The 22,060-nt window shown below is 40.0% G+C and overlaps 1 protein-coding gene across 2 annotated transcripts in view; it reads right to left on the bottom strand.

Annotated features, from left to right (window-relative positions):
• The window catches only part of PRDM5 (PR/SET domain 5), a gene marked incomplete at both ends in the record, with an annotated part of 206,846 nt that overhangs the window by 117,356 nt on the left and 67,430 nt on the right, over positions 1 to 22,060 (bottom strand). The window lies entirely within an intron of this gene.

Below are 22,060 nucleotides of genomic sequence, written 5' to 3'. Positions count from 1 at the left end.
TTATTTAATGCAGATAGATCTCTAGATATCTCTCTACATATAATTCCTACCACTACCCAGACCAAGAGCCTCTTCCTTTTCATTTGCCACCACAATAAAATTATTGTAAGAAGTATCCTGTTAAATTGCTTCCTTACTGATTTAATCACTCAACAACCTTTCATTATATTATTCTCCTTCTTCAAAACCTCTGATGGTTAGAACCTACCAGATTTCTAATCCCTGGAGCGCTCTCAAACTCTCTGGGGTGATTTTCCCCACCTGTAGGTTCATCCCAGGCCCAATCTCCGGCCCTTTGGCAAGAAGGATTTAAACAGCGTTGACCTAACACTACGGGACTGAGCATCAACTCCCAGTGGTCATTAGGCTGGCCATGACCTCCAGCTTTGATAACTGTTTTAATATTCTGATCCTTAAATTTACTTCTCTTTATTTCAGCTATGGTTTCTGGTCATTGGGTTTGTGGCTTATTCCCCTGAACACAGTTCCTCCTAGCAGAGGCATTCCTTGCATTTACATTTTAGGGATTAAGCGCCTTCCTGGGACTTTGCCTGGGGGCTGGGGTCCTGCTTATGGTTCCTGTCATGAGCTCTAGGTGACTTCGCTGAAAATTCAACTTTAATTGAAAGAAAGCTGTTCAACATCATGGTGTGTTCAGAAGCAAATATTCCTTAGTCACTGGTTTTCACCGTATTGGTGATCCAGATACAACAGAGAGAGTGATTTTACAACTGTTATGCATCTCCTGCATTACGGTCCAGCATTATGAATTTTTTGTGTTCTTCAGTCTTGTTTCATTTTGCTTTATTTGTATAACGTCTTCAGCTAATTATGTCTACTATAAGCTGTTTGTAATATCAAAAAGTTACAACAGCCTAAACATCCAACAAAATAAGTTGAAAAAGAATAAATGTCTAACAATTGGCTTTAAAAGATTTATCAAATGTCATTTGTATAGAAAAAAAACATATATCAATGTGCCCCCCAAAGAAAAAGATATGAACAAAGGTGTCAACAGACTTTGTTTCTAAACAGAGGAAATTGTATTTTGCATAGCCTCCTGCTAGCCCACATGTTTCAATTTTTCTAGAGTTAACAAGTATTACTTTTGTAGTAAAAGGAAAAAGTAAATAATAAACAAACCGGGTTCCGTGACACCAGGAATCGGTACTAAATAGTAACTAAGAGCTTTGGGATGGCCACGGTTCAAGTCTCCTTCTATGACTAATGAGCTGTGGAACTGAGCAAACAGCTTCATCTCTCAAACCACCAGTTTCCTCATCTATAAAATGGAGAAAATAATGCTGCCTATCTCATAGGCTGGTTGTGAGGATTAAAGGTGAGAATATTTGTACAATCTAGCAAGGTGCCTGGCACAAGTTAAGTATTCATTAATGATAAGTACTGCTATCATTATTAGTATTACTATTAAACAAAACTTGAAAGTCAGTGATTAAAATATTTATTTTTCCAAATTTGTTTCCATTAGACTGTCACATAAGCTAAGTTGCTATGACGATGCTCAATTTCATTTGGCTGAAATGCTGTCAGCCAACATATAATTCAACTCCACGGCCTGCCTACCAGAGCTCTGAACTGCTCTGGATTTCTGACTGTCATGCTCTGTTCACTTGCTAACATGCTAATGTTTTACTCTGGTTTGGACCTCAGGTACCAATTGCTTGTCTGATCTATACTATACCTTAAGTGACCAACCATCTACTTTCCCTGAGGGGTTCCCATGACATGCGGTTTTCAGTGCTGAAACTGAGAGAGTCCTGGGCAGGCCAGAACAGTGAGTCACTCTAGCTACACCCGTCATGCTCTCCAAAGCACACTCTAAGCTCTTCTTAAGATTTCCTGGGACTTCCCTGGTGGCGCAGTGGTTGGGAATCCGCCTGCCAGTGCAGGGGACACGGGTTCCTGGTCTGGGAGGATCCCACATGCCGCGGAGCAACTGAGCCCGTGCACCACAACTACTGAAGCCTGTGGCACCTAGAGTCTGTGCTCCGCGGCGGGGGAGGCCACTGCAATGAGAAGCCTGCAACAAAGAGTGGTCCCCACTCACCACAACTAGAAAAAGCCTGTGTGCAGCAACAAAGACCCAACGCAACCAAAACAAACAAACAAATAAATAAAAACAAACAAACAAACATTTCCTGGGACTTCTCTGGCGTCCAGTGGTTAAAACTCCGTGCTTCCACTGCAGGGGGCACGGGTTCAAACCCTGGTTGGGGAACTAAGATCCCACAGGGCACGTGGTGCAGCCAAAAAAAAAAAAGGTTTCCTGACAATAATATTTGCTGCTCCCCCCACAGTATCCAACAGCTCAGGATTCTCAATATGTGGTACCTGTCCCAAATATGGCTCCAATGGCTTACCTATTGGTAATCTAAACCCACACTTCATCCTCTCATCCCCAACTATCCTTCAAGTTAATCTGCCTTCTGTTCTTCAGTCCAACTGGTACACCTCCTCTCAGAAAACACTGAACTCATTCCTCCTCAGTACAACTGCAAAGATGCCACCTGGCCTCCCGGCTACGACTTCTCAGCAGCGTCTGAGCCACAGCTCACGTTCACCCTCCATGAAACCTTTTCTAATCTACTAAATTCATGTAGGTTCCAGGAGTTCTTCAACTGGACACTTACCTGTAATTTATTTCTGTGGTTTTCATCATTTAATTCATGTGATCAATGACATTCATGTGTTGTCTCCCCAAACAAAGATGGTTTCCTCAAGGAAGTGAACAAGAATTGCCATGTATCCCCACAGCACAAGCTATACTCATAAGAGTTGCTCAATATGTTACAAATATGCATAGTAAAAGAGAACACTAATATGCTTGTGTCTACAGAAGAAAAGCACTTACTAGTAAAAAGTTCAGTGATATCTGCCTTCATTTACTTTTGGTGGGAGGCTATTACAGTAGTCCAGGTCACGGACAGGGGTGACATGGGAGGATTATGGCAGGGAAACGGTGGCGATGGTGAGAAGTAATCAGATTCTGAGTATGATCTGAAAAGAAGCTGACAGCATTTCCTGACAGACTGTATATGGAGTGTGGGAGGAGGAGAAGGGTCAAGGAGGAGAACAAGGTGATGAAGTTTTCCCTCAAGAGTTCACAGATGTTACTCCATTTAATAATAATTCTTCCTAAGGATTCAAACTAAAACACCAACTACACATTTTTGCTTTAAATATGTATCTTCTCTGTATGTATAAATGTATTTTCATGTGGTCCTTCACTCAGGGGCCTAAGAGTATTAGTCAATTCAGCCGTTTTAAAGCTAATTACTATTCTTTCTTTCTTTTTTTTCTTTTGTGGCCATACCGCTCAGCCTGCGGGATCCTAGCTCCCAGACCAGGGATCGAACCCAGGCCCTCAGCAGTGAAAGCGCACAGTCCCAACCGCTGGACCGCCAGGGAATTCCCTAAAGCTAATTTCTGTTCTTCGACAAGTCTGCAAAGTAAGAGTCATTCAAAATCCCCAATGGAAAAAAATTTATTTTAGATAATAAACTACTTGCAAAGCTCTTCCTCTGGACAGCCAATGCATTCTGATAACAAAAGCATAGAATTCTGATGTTTCTTAGGAAAGCTGAAAAAAATAGTGGTGGCTTGGATTTTATTAGTCATCACTGTGATAACATCACGTATTATGGAATTCAGATTTACATGCAAATTTACACACACAAAAACATCTCTGAGAATTCTGAGTGTCAGAGTTTCCGAAACAAACTTATGTAATGAAGACAAACAAATCCAGAAAAAAGCAATAATCTGACTGGGATGATTCAACAGGAAAGTCAGAGGTAGTGCCATGTGGTACGGCCACTACAGAGCATTCTCTTGAGGCAGGGGGCTCCACCGAAGTTTGTATGCACTGAAAGAATCATTTCTGAATTCAGAAATTATAGGAGAATAGCCCTATGAACAGACGTATTCAACTGTCATGAATTTTGAATGTGTTAACTTAGTGTAGATAAAAATACTATCATCAGGGCTTCCCTGGTGGCGCAGTGGTTGAGAGTCTGCCTGCCGATGTGGGGGGCGCGGGTTCGTGTCCCGGTCCAGGAAGATCCCACATGCCGCGGAGCGGCTAGGCCCGTGAGCCATGGCCGCTGAGCCTGCGCTCCGCAACAGGAGAGGCCACAACAGTGAGAGGCCCGAGTACCGCAAAAAAAAAAAAAAAATACTATCATCAATACCAATAACTCATACCACACTAGGAACCTATTCTTCGCTTACCAGGGTACCTTAGCACACTGACTGGGAAGTTCCACCATAGGAATCAGTCCGTGGGCAAAGGAATCCCAGCCCCCGCTCCAGAGCAAGAACCCAGGCCTAGGGAGGAGGCCGAGGATAGTGGGATCTAGGAACTGATATTATTCTGCCACTCTCCGGCTATGCGGGCATCTCCCTTATCCCTGTGGGCCTCAACTTCCTCAACCGTAAAGCAGAAAAAAATAATACCCCGTCAAAAGACAGCTTTGGCTTTCACTCTTGGGCTCTTTCCCCTTAGGCAAGTCTCCTATTATGTCTGGAAAATGACTGAGGTGAACTTTATTCTCTCATTCCTTCCAGAGCTGGATTCAAGCACAAGCGAAATAAACTCATCTTCATGAGAACCGAGTTAATGAATATGAAGGGAAAAGTACGCCTACGTGCTGATGTGATCACGGCTTTTCCTCTCGGGCCTCACTCTACCGGAAGGAATGGAATGGAGAGACCCATTTAACTGGGCCGTCAAGGAAAAGCTGGAATATACAACCTTGTGAGGTCAGAGGGCCCCTCCTTGGAAATTACATCAGATAATGTAAGCCATCACTTGGTAAGATTTTGTCAATGTGACTGCTTCTGTACTGTGACCACAGTTAGGAACAAATAAACTAAACATGCCTTCCAGTCTAATCCTTTCTGATTCTACCACTATTTCAAAACATTTACTCCTGGATATCTAGGAGATGTAACTAAATTTCCTATCTCCCTTCGACATCCGACATTTTGTATAAACCTCAACTTTCTCTGACAATTTGCCCATTGTCCCTTCTGAAGTACCACGCCTCACTAGGATAGATTTCCTGAATTCATGCACTTGAGGTTCAGTTCTGCTATTTCTAAACAGCAAAAGTAACTGTCTCTTGTTTTGCAAAGAAATACTAATCCTCACTGTGTGCAAATAAACATAACTCCAGAAGAGGCCATGGGTGACTTGGTATTACAGCTGCATCTGTCTGTAACTTAACTTGGTATTTGTTTATTTTTTGGCAGACTGCTGTCCACATGTGGACTATGTAAGAAAAACCACGATTTTTAAATTGGCAAAGGCCCAATTCACTGTACTGAAAAGGTAGTAAGCTGCGAAAATCCAGATTATCTAGCTAAGATGACAAATGGGTAATCAGCACAAAAGGAAGTCTCTTCAAAACAATGCTTGGTCTTACAAATTCAAACAATCTATACCAGTGTGGGGCGGGGGAAGTTTGGACTTCTACTCAATAATCAATAGAAGTAGGAGACAAGTGACGAAGGTGGAGAAAAGAAAATATAATGAAATAGTAAAAATTCCATATTTAATATCCTGTCACTTAACTTTTCCTTACTAAGATCCTGAATCAGTCTCAACATCATGTCTATAGAGCTCCATACACAAAACTAAAACAATCAGGAAAAAAAAATCATTTCCGCAGCAAAGTTCACCGACTGTATCTATTAATTTTGAACTAACAATAAAACCAAAAATCCTTAAAATGAGACATAACTATGACAGATCACAGCATTCCAGTTTATCCACCACTCCCCTCCCAGTAGGAGGACGGTGGTAAGCAGCCGTGTGGCTCAGAGTGCTGCAGGTGGGGGGCACGCTGTATCAGGTTTGACCAGGTGACTTGCACTGACCCATGAGATGTGATTAGAAGCAAAGTGAACCATGTCCAAGGGAAAGCTTTCAGAGCCATCACATGTTTGGGTCACTGCTCTTTCCCCTCTGTCAGGAAAATGCATGTCCCTGATAAGGGCTGTTCCTTCAGACACCAAGTGGAATGGAGCTGTGGACAGAATCGCAGCTTCCAGCAGCCCATACTTGTGTGCACAAGAAATAAATCTTCACTGCTATAAACCACTAAGAGTTTAAGGTTGTTTGTTAGAGCAGTCTTCTTGGCAAAAGTGGACGGATACAATAATTTAAGCAAAATAACATTTTTAAAAATTATTTTGAGAGTAAGAAGAAAACATCTCGCAATCAAGGAAAGCAGTATTTAAAACAGTGAATAGTGCAGGATAAGCTAATTCCATGTTTAAAGTGCATTGAAGTTCCTGTAAGAAGAATGAAGACAAATGCAAATAACACTGTCTCTTTTCTAATCACAACTCATAATTAGCCACATAGCAAGAAAAAAATTTAATATGATTCCTAGGAACGGGATACTATATGAAACAAAAAATCAAATCTATAAGCGAAGAATATCAATTACAAATCACTAACACATATACGTATCTCTCTTTGAGGAGTTCAAGCAAAGATAGTAATGTCTGCAGCATCATAAGAAACAAATCTGACATCATAGAGAAAAAAGTCAAGAGAAAAAATGAGAAGAATAAAAAGAAAAATTTGCTATATAGAAGAGAAGTGATGTGATCCTAAGAAACTGGCTCTTCACAGAAAAAAAAAAAAAAACTACTATACCTCAGCTACTTTATTTAAAGGTAAGTTATCAATATTGACAGGCCAAAAAATTCTAGAAGAAGATAATGCTATGGAGAATAGGGTACCTATTTTATATACAAGGGATTAGAAGGCATATTGTGTTCCTACAGTACAGTTGCTCTATTTTTTATATACGATGTTTAAAGGTTACTTTCCATTTACAGTTATTATAAAATATTGGCTATATTTCCCATGTTGTACAATACATCCTGGAGCCAATCTTACACCCAATAGTTTATACTTCCTACTCCCCCATCCCTCCCCTTCTCTCCCCACTGGTAACCACTAGGTTTGTGGTTTATCTGTTGAGTCTGCTTCTTTTTTGTTATATTCACTAGTTGGTTGTATTTTTTTCGATTCCACATATGAGTGATAACATGCAGTATTTGTCTTTCTCTGTCTGACTTATTTCACTTAGCATAATGCCATCCAAGTCCACCCATGTTACTGCAAATGGCAACATTTCATTCCCTTTTTTGCTCTATTTTATATTGGAAATGCTTTCCCCCCCCCCCCCCCCGGTACGCGGGCCTCCCACTGTTGTGGCCTTTCCTGTTGCGGAGCACAGGCTCCGGACGCGCAGGCTCAGCGGCCATGGCTCACGGGCCCAGCCGCTCCGCGGCACGTGGGATCTTCCCGGACCGGGGCACGAACCCGTGTCCCCTGCATCGGCAGGCGGACTCTCAACCACTGCGCCACCAGGGAAGCCCTGGAAATGCTTTTAACTGACCTTCAATTAACTGATTCCCAGATTTACCTGACACTCCGCATATCCTAAAATCTGCCGAATGACGGCCAAGGCCACATACTCTCAGTCAGCAGCCTGCACACTCCTGTCCTCATCACTTGACTTGCTTGCCTGAGTCCCAAGGGTCAGCTGTGTTTGTTCCCACACCGGTTTATGCCACTGGTACAAGTTACTGTAATTATGTAATTTAGCTAAACACTACATAAAGCAAAAATATATGAGTCAGAAAAAATTCAATAGTTTCTAAGAAGATGAACTGAAGGTTTTGGAAAGACTTGCAAAGCAACCTGAGTGTAGAATCCTTCTATTTTTCTGATTTCCTCCCATCTTTTATAATTGCTTTGCTTTGTGTAATCTGACAGCTTTTTTAAAGCCTTACCTTTGTGTCTTTTAGTAAAACTGGATACTATACAGAGTGGTTATGGAAAAAAATACGGTAGCAAACTCTAGTGAGAGAACCTAAACGCAGAATCAAAAAGAATTTGGGGGCTTCCCTGGTGGCGCAGTGGTTGAGAGTCCGCCTGCCGATGCAGGGGACGCGGGTTCGTGCCCTGGTCCGGGAAGATCCCACATGCCGCGGAGCGGCTGGGCCCGTGGGCCATGGCCACTGGGCCTGCGCGTCCGGAGCCTGCGCTCCGCAACGGGAGAGGCCACGGCAGTGAGAGGCCGGCGTATCACCAAAAAAAAAAAAAAAAAAAAAAGAATTTGGTCACAGATCAAAAACTTGGCAAATAAATGTATATTTCTAAAACAAGTTAAAATGCAATGGTTGAAATATCAATTCTATGATAATTCTTTTTCTATTAATTGACCAAGTACTGGTCCATATCACATCAGAAAACAGGGTCTCACCCAAATTATTATATAAGCAAGCCAGAGCTATAGGTCCCCCAAACGTTCCTCCCTAACCATCTGGCTGGTCCTCTCAAAGTATTTACCCTTGATCTGTATTTATTTAGCTGTAGCCCCAACTGGGCTGTAAAGTGCACGGGGAAGGGTCTATTTACCTGTATTATACATAAATTATCATTCACCAAACAGTCATCATTCTAAACTGCATAAGCCTTAGCTAAGCACACTCCCTTCTCCTGTCTCCTCCCTTCCCCAAAGACTCCCAGCTCCCTGAGGGCAGGCACTCTAGTATATTCCTCTTTGTATGAATCTCAATACTGATGCAACACCTTGCTCACGGAAGGGTGTCAACAAAGGATCTGTTGAATTGAACTAAGTAAGAGGGAAACAAATGCAATTTCCTTTTGAATTAATAAGACAGTGAAAGCAAGATTCAGGGAAGTGAAACTCACTACAAAAAGAGTTCTAGAATCCATTTCCCAACCCTAACAAATTCTTAAGAATTCAAATGTTAGCCAACACTTGGGAATACTTCAACCAACTGGAAATAAGGGAACAAATTAGACAAGCAGATGTGCTCCCTAGAAAGAAGACCAGAGTCAGGCCAAGCATACCCCACTCAACATACCTAGAGTTAATTCAAAAACCTGTTAAAGAAACTGAATATTCATTCAACACATTTATTGTAGCACATAATGTGCACAGTACTGCAGAATACTCACATTCACAAGAATACCCATATTTGTTCCTGTCCTGAAGCACTTGAAATGCTCTCAGTGGAAACAGAACAAAATGGTTAAATTACAATAAAGTGCAAAAAGGGTCAAGACAAGTTGCACAGAGAGTAGCAGCTGTAGAATTTGGGGAGGTAATTTCACAACAGTGTTTGAAATTCACAAGCTGGATGGGTTTTGCACAAGATAAGATCATGAGAAAATGCGTTTATTAAAGTAGGGAGAAGGACATCAGCAAAGTCACAGCATCACAGAGGGTATAATTGCCCTATGAAAAGAACAAACCTAGCTAGAACATTGGGCATTACAGAAAAGTTGCAGAAAACTAGACAGAAAAAGCAGCTTCAACACATGGAAGTACTGAAAAGTTAGGCACAGATTAAACATGCCCTGTGAATTACAGCATTTGAGGAAAATTACAAGGCAACCACAAGAGGCTGATGTGACAGAAAGAAGACTGAAAGCAGAAAACTGTAAGATATTTTTTAATTTGATCAACGTGATGGTATAGTTCATGTGTCAACTTGGCTGTACCACAGGGTTTCCAGATATGTGGTCAAACATTATGCTGGGTGTGTCAGTGTGAGTGTTGCTGGATGACCTTAACATGTGAATCAGTAGACTGAGTAAAGCAGACTGCCCTGCACAGCGTGCGTGGGCCTCATCTAATCAGTTGAAGGCTTGAACAGAATAAAGGCTGACCTGTCAGGGAGTAAGAGCGATTTCCTTCTGCCTGACTGCCTTCAAAGTGGGACATTGGCTTTTTCCCGACTTTGGACTCAAGCTGAAACATCGGCTCTTCCTGTGTCTCAAGCCTAAGGGCCTTCAGACTTGAACTACACCACTGATTATCCTGGTTCTCAGACCTTCAGACTTAGACTGGAACTAGGTCTCCAGTTTGCTGAGTCATCCTGCAGCTCCTGGGACTTGTCAGCCTCCACAATCACGTAAGCCAGTTCCTTATAAGAAATCTCTTTATATACATATACACACACATACACACACATACATCCTATTCATTGTTTCCCTGGAGAACCCTAGCTAATAAAATCAAACTTAAAATTTAAGATGTTTGTTATACTGTTACAATAGAATCTACATGAAAAACTAAAGTACATTTGAAATACCTTCTGGTGAAAGAAAACATATTAACCTAGATATGAGTTTTTATTTTAACTAAAATGAAACTTCTGATAGAGATAAGTAATTCATTTGAAAAAAGAATTTTTTGAGCACTTTAGGTACCAAGAACTATGCAAGGACTAAGTATAATGTAGTGAAATAAAACAGATACAGTGCCTACCTTCAAAGAGCTTACAGACTGGGAGTGGAGTCTGCCATGAATCAACCACCAGAGAAATGGAAAATGACTTGATAAGTTTGAGAGCAGAGAGGGACACGGTGCTACCGGAGCATGTAGCGGAGAGAGCTCACCTCCTCCAGCATTAAGGGACGGCTTCCTGGTAATGTGATAACTTAGCTTGGATTCCAAGGACACAAATAAGAAGAACCCAGCAAAGGGAAAATGCATGTGCGAAGCAATGGAAGGGACTCAGACATTTAATAGCTGGCAAAAAGAATAAGGTGCAAAAAAAAAAAAAAGAAAGAAAGAAAGAAAAAGGCTGGCTAGGATGGTAGGTGGATTCAGAGAAGCCAAAGGAAGAGATGTTTCAGGACGGAGGCACTTGTCAGCAACACCTAATGCGGCTGCAAAGATCTAGCAAAAAGCCTTGAGTGGCTTAGTGACCTGGAGAGCAGTGGTGACCTGAGAGAGAACAACTGGAAGGCTTAGGGAGGAAGAAGCCTGGTCAGTGTGGGCACTGGTGGTGAGAAAAACGGAGCATATAGACAATTCAGGGAAGGAGAAAGGGTCCCTGCTGGAAGGGAATATGGAATCAAGAGGGAAAGACTTTGAATAGAAGGAGAAACTTGATGTTTAAAACCAATGAAAAGAATCCTGTTGAGTGTGAGAGGGTAAATATCAAACGGAGAAGAGGGATAACCTACATTGTAAGTGTTCACCAGGAGGAGATACACGGGTGGAAGGCCTGCTCTTAGGAAAGAGGAGGGACCCTTCTCTGTGTGGGAGAAAGGAGAGAGAAGAGGTGCGGCTGTAAGTAGGTGTGCATGTTTGAGGTCAGAAGTTGCGGAACCTGTAAGTATTACTTTGATCACTTTTCTTAACATTCACCAAAATAAATGAAAAATGTATCTTCTTCGAACATCTTTTTAATTTTCAAGGATTTACACACGTTAAAACAGGCTACTTATACTCTCTTATAGAAGCATGCTCCTGACTACCGAACCCCCAAATCAAGTGCACAAATGACTTTTGCCTGTGATTTCTCCTGTCTCACAGTGACATATTTCACTAATTTTGGCAATAGGTCAATTGTAAACATCTCTGCAATTTCATTTATTAAAAATGTATTTAATATGACTAAATGGGTAAAGGTGGTCAAAAGGTATGAACTTCCAGTTATGAAATAAGTCTTAGGGATATAATGTGCAGCATGGTGAACAAAAAGAAATACTATTTGAAGTATATATTCGTCACTGCTTTAAAATGTACATGTATTCCTCTGAGTCTTCTAGATAAAAATTGGGCTCAGCATCCCTCTCTCTCACTGGGAGAACCTGGATACCAAAATGGCATGTCCGACTAACTGGGTCAGAAAGCTCTGCTCTACCACTTCTAGGCTTTATAAACTTGAGCTCAGCTTTTTCATCTACAGAATGGGTATAATACTACTACTTTTGGGGGGAACTGTTGGAATTAAATGAAATAATGCTGATGCAAAAATTCTACAAATTTTTATAATGGGCCAAAGTCGCACAGTTTGAAATCTCATTTCATAAGCATGGATAATCTGTTTTCATTTGTTTTGTTTTCACTTACTGATCGACTTTCTAGAGGTAAAAATATCGTGGGGTTTCCTATGGGTTTTAGATGATGTCAAGAGAGTATTAACATATGTGTTACCTGACAGCAAGGTGCAAAGTATTTCAAGGGATTATTATGAATCTCCCCTATGTACAACATGATATTGGTCCTACTGAATTGAAACAAAGCAGTATATATTTATAGAAGTTTAACAGAAGCATATAAATGCTTGATAATAAGCATTTTCAATCTGAAAAAGTAGAAAAATAAAAGCTACATATAAGCACACTACATTCCAAAGTCTAGAAGTGGGCACAGAATTAAGTCACATAGGGAAAGCTCTCAAAAGCCTAGCTGGCTATACATGCTATTGCTTGAAGAAAAGTAGGGTAAATTCTCAGCAAGAATGACCATGTGCCTTTTTGTTCCTGTCTCCTGTCTGAAAAACTAATAGAACAGACAGATGTGTAACCCACCATAAAGTGTACACAACTATATCTCAAAGGACTCACTTAACCACAGGAAAAGAAACCAGGAAATGCTGCTTTAATCTCTGCGCACTGAGGTGAACTTAATAAAAATGCTCATTAAATACCAACTTAAGAAATCACAGACACATTAGTCAATTGATTACCCATTTAATTAAGTACAGTAGGCCCTCCGTATCCCACATCCATGGGTTCTGCACCTGAGGATACACAGAGCTGACTATACTACACCATTTTATACATAAGGGATTTGAGCACCCACAGATTTCAGTATATATAAGGGTCCTGGAACCAATCTCCCACGGATACTGAAGGATGACCCTGTAATAAAAAGTGTGTATAGTTTTGACATAAATCAGTCATGATAATGATACATTTAATTACTTTCTAGACTCCTGTTAAACAAAGTTCCAAGTGAAAGGAAAGGCCATACTCAAGCTCAGAACTCCTCCTCCACTGGACTCTGTTCCTTCTGGACGCAATGAAGCACCACAGACAGTGGCCTACAACCCAGTAAGCAGTCGTCCTTTCTCCTTTCCCCAACCTGTCTTTTTTGAATCCTGTGAGATTTCCAAAGAGGCCTAAGACACAGTTATGGAAGATTAGATTTGGTTCTAAGGTAACATTTCTCCTAAAGCTTTGTGAGCCAGTTTCCTCAAAATCTTGAATTTCACATACTTAGCTGAATACAGTGTAACCTGGTTGTGCAGCTTACATCAATTGAAAGATACATAAACTGTAAGAGAAATTGTACACCTTCTTTTGAATATTTTATCAGTTCAATGATGGAATGTGGAACTTCACAATTTACTTTTTATTGCCTAGTAGTGGCTGAACCTTTAGGAGAATCTGTTCGTGAAATGGATAGAGTCGTTTTCTCTAAATAGAAATTTCCATAGAAAACCCAACTGTCACTGATAAATAAATAAATGTGGCTAATTCTAGTGTTTTCTGTTATATGCATTACATTGATTGCACTTTGCAGTTTATTACCTATTTTAATACCAATCATTAAAAACTAAATCTAAAACGCATCATAAAATATATCTCCAATTTTGAAAAACAAAAACAAATCATTTCCTTCTTTATGTTCACACACAAAAAAATCTTGCCTGGCAACAAGTAGTATGTATACTTAATTTCAGGTGTCTAGATTTTAGTTTTAACACTTAAAAATAAATTTCATACATAATATATATGTAATATATATACAATATATATATTTATTAGTTTAATTTCTTCCTCTGATAAATGGGGTATTCATGTTGTTTGCTTCACTGCATCAATAACAACTGTCTCTTCTTTTCACTATATTTTTTAGCAACTAAAAGATTTTAAACTTTCTTCTTTTTAATTTCTACCATACCTCTTCTTAAACTTTGTAATGGCATAGGCTGGTTCCAGTGTATTTAATGCAATGTTGATTAATTCTCAAATACCAATCTTTCATTATTACATTTGTTAAATGTGATTTGAAAGAACCCTACCACTTCACAGCAAAGACCTCCTGTCCCATTAACCTTTGCTATTTCATTCCTCTATATCCCAGGTTTCTGAGTTAGTCCAGACTGGACTGTCTAGCTATTACTCAACAGAGTATCTGAATTTAAGACTCGGATTGTCTGTGGTTATGTCTGTAAAAGGACTTGACATAATGATGAGGTGCTATTGGCCACACAGTCGTCTGGCTCAGAGATAAAAATGCCTACGCTGTAGACTGAGATGTGTACACATGTACCATACATACTCAGCAGGGACAGAGTGAAAGTGTCCCTGCCTGACCAAATACTCACATGCACGCAAACTGCAGGCCAGAGTTCAAGTGGAAGCATTTGCTCTCGGTCATTTCAAAGGAAATAGACATAAGGGTTTTCCAAGTTGACGAGGCGCATGCAACTAGGTGTACCAGTTCTGGAAAAAGTCAGCAGAGGAGTCACGTGAGCAAGCACCCACGGGGCCCCCGAGACGCATCCATGCAGGGTGGGCAGTGTGAAAACCAACGAAACCCACACAGACTGTTCTTGAGGAACTCCGAGTAGTGACAGAAATTCACAGGTGAATAAATCATTGCTCTAAGTGAGACCATCGATGTATTACGTGGTTTGGGTTTCTGCTCTGGTGGTGTGGGGAATATTTTTAATTAAATATTTTTTTAAGTTTTTAATTTTAAGTTTTAAATCCAATATTAAATAGAATTTAATTCTACATGAATAATCATAATAAATTTAAATTAAATATTAAAAGACTCAGCACCTTTTCCCCCACAAAGAATCATTTCACAGAATTTCTATTATTCAATTCTATTTCATACATTCACTGTCTCTAACACCCTGTTACCAAAGGCCCCAAATCAATTAGGAAACACACACTCTTCAGCCCTCTGGCTTCCTTTCGGTTAATGCTTTGCTGGGTTACAAAATGATGAGCCTTTGAAGTGATTTCTAGGGATGCTCCCCACTAGTATCCAGCATTCACTGAAAGACAGCTGAGAGCAGGCAGAATGTAGACATGTTCTTTAGGAAACAACCAACCTGCACAAAACCTGCTTCTTTGAAAAAGCTGAAAAGTGGCTTAGCACAAACATCACAATGATCCCAAACCTATCTCTAAGGTTGCCAAACCACTGCATCTAGTAAAGGTCTCTGCACAGCACAAGACATCTTCTACGTCAGGACATTTCTTGCGTCTATAAAGTCCTATTTATCTTTCCAGAGGGAAGACAGGCCACACAGCCACAGCCAGCAAAGTCACGGTAAACAGTGGCCAAGTGCCCCTAGCAGTCGCGTGTGTCCCTGTGCATCCAACAACCGAGGTGCCCAGGAGCCGGGATCCAGGCGTCTGCAGCCACAGTCAGGGGCGGGCCCCTTATGGTTCCATCATTCCATCCAGCAGGTTGTCCTGTCAGTGGTGAATGTTTACTGAGAAGCCTTCTACATGCTTAGAATTATATTAGCTACCTTGAGAGGAATTTAGAGGAAATAAAACATCTCGTTCTGTTTTACACAGAGACAAAACTATAAAGACAACAACTGTGGACATGGCGGGGTAGTGGTAATGCGAATACTTGCTAACTATACTGGCACACACAGGGGCCAGGGGTTTTGCGTATGTTATCTCATGTAATACAATCCTCACAAAACTCCAGTGAGGTAGGTATTATTACCACTAACTCACAAAGAGGAACAGCGTTTTGTTTTGTTTTTGGTTTTGGTTTTGGTTTTGGTTTGTTTTTGCGGTACGCGGGCCTCTCACTGCTGCGGCCTCTCCCGTTGCGGAGCACAGGCTCCGGACGCGCAGGCTCAGCGGCCATGGCTCACGGGCCCAGCCGCTCCGCGGCATGTGGGATGTTCCCGGACCGGGGCACGAACCCGTGTCCCCTGCATCAGCAGGCGGACTCTCAACCACTGCGCCACCAGGGAAGCCCAGGAACAGAGTTTTAAAGATTATTTTTACTGCTATGAAAACAGGAACTAGATCATCCTTTTAACTATAATATCTCCAACGTTGAGCACAGGCCCTGGCACACAGCAGATGCTTGGGAGCTATCGGTTGACTGAACGAGTTAAATAAATTGCTCAGCCAGTGAGGTTAAGGGTCAGGAACCTACTGCTTAAAATGGCCTTCCTTAACAGTATCCGAACTGGGCTGGGTTCTGCATTCCTTCTGATTCTATATCAAGGCCTCGTTTTGTCACTGATTCTAACCTTACCCCATCCTTCTATAAAGCGCCTTCCCCCCACTGATCACTGCTGTAGCCGGCCTTGAAGACGGCCTCCAGTGACGACCCACCTCCTGGTATCCACACTCCTGTGAAGTCTCCTCCTGCACTGTGCCATGCTGGTCTGCGTCTGTGTGACTAACAGCATGCTACAGAAATGATGGTATGGTAGGTCATTTCCAAAATTAGGTTATGAAAGACTGCTGCTTTCTCTCTCTCACATCACTCTCAGAGAAGCAAGCTGTTTCTCTCTGTCGTGAGGAGTCCTAGGGAAGGTTTACACCGTGAAGAACTGAAGCCTCCTGCTGATAGCTATGTGAGTGAACTTGGAAGTGGAATCTAATCAAGTCTTCGAGACCAAACAGCCCCAGCTGACTACCTGACTGCAACCTCGTGACAGTCCTGGAGCCAGAACTCCAGAACCACCCAGCTAAGTTGCTCCTGAATTCCTGACCCTCAGCAAAGGTATGAATAATAAATGTTTGTTGTTTTAAGCTGTTAAAATGTGGGTGAAATTTCTTACACAGCAAATATGTAACTAACGTAACCACAAATAGAGATAATATAGGCTAGATAAAAATCGTTCTGAAAAATATCATATGATATCACTTATATGTGGAATCTTAAAAAAAAAAGGGTACAAATGAACTTATTTACAAAACAGAAGTAGAGGCATGGATGTAGAAGACAAACTTACGGTTACCAGGGGATAGCGGGCGGGGTGGGGGAGGATAAATTGGGAGATTGGGACTGACATAGACACATTACTATATATAAAATAGATAACTAATAAGAACCTGCTGTAGAGCACAGGGAATTCCACTCAATACTCTGTAATGGCCTATATGGGAAAAGAATCTAAAAAAAAAAAAAAAGAGTGGATACATGTATATGTCTAACTGATTCACTTTGCTGTACATATGAAAACTAACACAACATTGTAAATCAACTATACTCCAATAAAAATTTTTAAAATAAGAAATGAAATAAATGTTTGTCAATGCAAAAAAAAAAATAGCTCAGAAGTCAAGCTCCAATAAAGCTCTAAAGTGATTCATAGAACCCTTGGATGAGTCAAAAGGCAACAACACATCCTACTTTATTGCCGGGTGACACAAGGACACTGGGAAGCAGGATGGTCTTCAATTGAGGTAGTTGAGAAAACTACCTGTATGGTTTCCGGATTGACAGACAAAGAAAATCCTACCTACTCGAAAATTTCCCCTCTACCTAACCTGTCATGCTCTGATTCTGAAATTTTACTTTTTTTAATTTCAAGAGATCTAAATGTTAACTTTATCTCATTTTTAACACATTAGCTAGCAGCTGAGACAAAAAGAAAGGAACCAAAGGGGAAAAGAGGTCAGGACAGATATTGCCTAGACATCACCTTTATATGAAAAGAAGAAAGTGCAATGCTTTGTAATGAATTATGGGTAGTTGGGGAACTTAAAAAAGATCAAGGAGTATGTGATGTAAATAACTTTAAAATATATTTTTAAAAATTAAATTGTTCTGCAAATTTTCAGCAGTTTCAAAATATGTAAATAGCAAGTTCAGACATATGGAAGTTTTTTTTTTTTAATTGTTATTGGAGTATAGTTAGTTGATTTACAATGTTGTGTTATAGTTTCAGGTGTACAGCAAAGTGAATCAGTTATACATATACATATACCTACTCTTTTTTAGATTCTTTTCCCATATAGGTCATTGCAGAGTATTGAGTAGCGTTCCCTGTGCTATGCAGTTGGGCCTTATTAGTTAACTATTTTATATATAGCAGTGTGTACATGTCAATCGCAATCTCCCAATTTATCCCTCCCCCGGAAGGTTTTTAAATCTGACTTTACTCCTTTATAATTTATCTCAACTCTAAGGTATCAGAGCACAGAGGTTCAGAGAGTAGACAGGGGAGATAATTCACCAGGGTTCAAATCCTATCCAGCTACCCCCAGGCTGTGTGGCTCAGACAAGTCACTTAGAGTCTCTGTGTGCTAGTATCCTCATGTGACAAAGGGAAATGATAATTATAGTGTCACAGTAAGTATTAACGTTTTAATACATATCACCATTTACTGGCGTATAGTAAGCATGCAGAAAGGGTTAGCTGCCAACATCATCATTATTAAGGATTAACTCATCCTTCAAGGTATCACTATGTATCTTAAAGATCTCTCTATACATATTCATTTTTCCTACCAATAAACTACAACCTCATTGAAAATAATAAACTGATAAATAATAAAATTCCCCCACTCCCTGTAGGAACATACGGCAACAGTAGGGTTGGTATTTAAAACCTCATAGGACCAATTACTTGTGATTTTAATTTAGTTTAAACTTTTACCCTAGTGAAAGACAAATATGTACCTTACTGGAAGATAACCCATTAAAAGACAGACCTGCAAGTTATTTAACTGATATTTTATTGAAGGAAATCGCCAGAGAGCTGCACCTTACAATTCTGTAACATACAAAGTCTAGAAAATATTGTAGAAATACCATTTGTATAAATCTGATAGGAAAAAAATAGAAATAGGGAAGAAACAGAATTAGAGGAAACTATGTATAATTTTGGCTATAAGTGATAAATCCTTTTAATATTCTTTTGGTTGGCTGCTTGGCTGGTACCATTCTGCATCAACACTATTTGATAAGCCTGTTGACCTTGGTGGCTTGATGACAATGGAGAAAGTACTATTTGGGCTCTAAAAACACGCAAGTTGCTGCTCTCCTTGGAGAGCCACATTTGATCTCCTACTTCTTCATACTGAAATGCCATGTGTCACCAGAAAAGACTCTGGGATAAACTGTCTAAGATTGTCCATCCTCTCACAAGGCACAGGTAGGAGAGCAAATAATATGTAATAAAATAGCTTTCCTGGTAATGGGGAAACCAAACTGACATCGGAATCAGGGTGGAGCTGTTTTGATACCACAAGCTCAGCTCAAAGCCCAGTGCCCTCTAGACTTAGTTAGACCACCCCATCCCCTGGCACCCCTCACAGAGTAGTGGACCAAGACCCAAATATTCTTCCATATGCTCCTTTTTTTTTTTTTTTTTTAGAACAACAAGCCATCTTTCATTACGTTGATAAGATAATATACTGTGAAAAGTCCCAGGAAAGGTATGTCTGGACACATGTCTTAAGAACATGAGATACAATACTCTAGCTCTGAAATGACTAAAGAATTCCAAGTTTTAACTTTAAATGACATAATTCTGTATTTAAACAAATAGTTTTCTACCAAAAGATCAGAAATTTTCAAAAGCCTGCAAAACACTAAGTAGTTCAATTACTTTTCAAATATTACATATTTTTTTCCTTTAGTATAATAAAATTAGCATTTAATAAGAATCACCCGTTCCTTACGGAGCTTAAGAATTCTCTTGGTTCATTTTAAGCCAAATCTTTCATGTTTAGAATTTTCTGGTTTAGTCAGAAATAGTTTTCATGGGTCTGAACATCCAGTTCAACTGATTATTCTGAAATGTGCGCATGTGGGAGGAATTGTTAGCCTATGAGACCCTTCTTCAGTAATTCAGATATTTAAATCATCATTTCCAAAGCAAGTCTTCCAAAATCAAATAAATTCCAAAACTAGAAGTATAACTGAGTCTCCAAAAAAGAGTTCCCATCCTCTGCCAAAACAGACCTTGAATTCTTAATCCCTTGTCCAAAAAAACTGGACCAAGTATTGACGTTTTCCACCAAGCAAGCCACATAGCCACAAATGTTTCTCATTTACTTCACTCCTGGGACACACAGCTCAAATAAAAAATTTCCTGAATACCCTGAATTTCAGATGCAACTTGGAATGCAAGTGATTCATAATGCTTTGCAGGAAACATTATGATCTTCTCTTACCAATTCAGTGTTTCTGGAACGCAGTCCTCAGGAGATAATCCCAACTAATCAGAAGGATGATATCACTGTCAGCCATGTGACCCAAATATTAAGCTCTCTGCCTCTAGCTCAGATGTGATTTTGAACCCTGAGCAATCCACTTCTCCAGCTACTGTTCAAGTAAGAAAGACGTTACCTCAAGGGAGCTAGCAAAGATGCATACTGTGCTCCATGGCAAGAAACATGGTAGCACCGCACTCAACCCCCCCTTAGGAAAGGCCAAAACCACGTTAAAAGGAATTAAAGGCACTGTCATCACTTCTGCACCCAAAGACTCTCACAGTGGCCTCTGAACAGTCACAGATTCTAATTAAATTCAAGTGTGAAACTTCACATAGCCTCCAGCTAGTTTATGAGTCCTACTCTACTGCCACTCCCACTTCACCCCCTATTAGCAAGTCAAACAATAACATCTTGGAGTACCAAAGTTGCAACAGTCATCTTTTGTAGATTCTTATTTGCTTTCAAGGAAAGAAACACAGTTGAAATAGAGGAAGAAAAGTACTGCACTGAATACACCGAATTAACATGAAAACTGTGTAAGTCTTAGAAATCCTGGTTACCAAAAAGGAGAGAAGTGTAGGTGGCTACAACATGATGAAATAAACAGGGCATAGAGTAGCAAATCTGGGTAGCGAAAGATGGAGACAAACACTTACTGACAGTAATCCGTTAACTAAAGAATTCAGTATAAGCAAAATGTACAGTTGAAGGGAACTCTTCAACAAGGATAAACCTGATGAGAGATTCTGGGGCAAAACTCAAAGCTGAGCATATTACACCTTGAAAGTTTGGGCAAATGGAGAGAGCTACTGATGCTACAGAAATAACAGCCAATAGGAAGAAATGCCCAAAAAGGAATTTGAGAACAGCTTAAAATCATTATTTAAGCATAAGAAGAAAAGAATCTAGTTTAAACAGAATAATATTCTCTAAAACACAATAATGAAGAACCTACAAAACAATGGGTTTGCCTAAATTAGGTTTCATGCTTCTACCGGCAATTTTGATATTGTTAACATTTACAAAGGAACACTTAAACTGAGTCTGTAAATTAAAATTAGGATATAACTGAAGATCCTGTGAGATAAGTATGCCTCAGAAAACCATAAAAAAATATAAAATACTTGAAAAAAAATAATGTCTACAAATTAAAAAAAAGAGGTCAACTTCAATGTGTGATTGGATCAACACATGTCATGAACAATCTAAAAAGTGGCTTGAATACAGCTGGCTGCCAAAACATCCTATTTTGCATCCCCCACGTGGCCCTTTGGTAAGTCATCACTCATTTATCCATACCAAAAGAAACAGTAATCACACTGGTGATCCACTACTTCTTTTTACTGAAGAAATCTGGTGAGCTAATAACATCAGGAAATGAAATATTCTAAATGACTGTGTTTTCTGGTTACTTTAAAACCTAATTCTGTGCATTTTTCCCTCTTGCTCCTGTTGGTTTTAGACTTGGAATTGAGTGAAATCAGCATAAGCTCTCAGAGTTTTGAATAAATGACATAATATATATGAAGCTTCTAGAATAGTGCACATGGGTAAATACTCAAAGAACTGTTAGTTCCCTTATTCTTTCCCCTTCCCTCTTGCTTCTGCCAACCATAGCTTTGCTTCCTCTTCTGCAGTTTAGGATTCAGGAGCTGAGTTTTCACATGTGATAAGTTAATTCCCCAACAGAATGTAATGTTTCTTTATTCTCTTAATGATCTGTCCAGTGAGTTTTAATTATAGAGCCCCTCTAAAAACTCCTTGCCTTGACCTTTTCTCTTCTTCCCTTAATTTCCACCGAGGGATCACTGAAGTCCAACTCACAGTTTGTATTAGAGACTAATGTTGTGTGTAGCACTATACTAAGATATAGGGATACAGAATTCAGGAAAACATTGATCCCACCTGGCAGAGTTAATTTTATGTGCCAGCTTGACTGGGCCACAGGGCACCCAGATAGTCTTTCAAACACTACTCTGGGTTTTTCTGTGAGGGTGCTTTTGAATGAGATTAACG

This window comes from Leucopleurus acutus (assembly GCF_964270905.1).
Source record: "Leucopleurus acutus genome assembly, chromosome: 4".
NCBI lineage: Eukaryota > Metazoa > Chordata > Mammalia > Artiodactyla > Delphinidae > Leucopleurus > Leucopleurus acutus.
The sequence above is the reverse complement of the archived record's forward strand: the minus strand, read 5'-3'. Positions and strand labels throughout refer to the sequence as shown.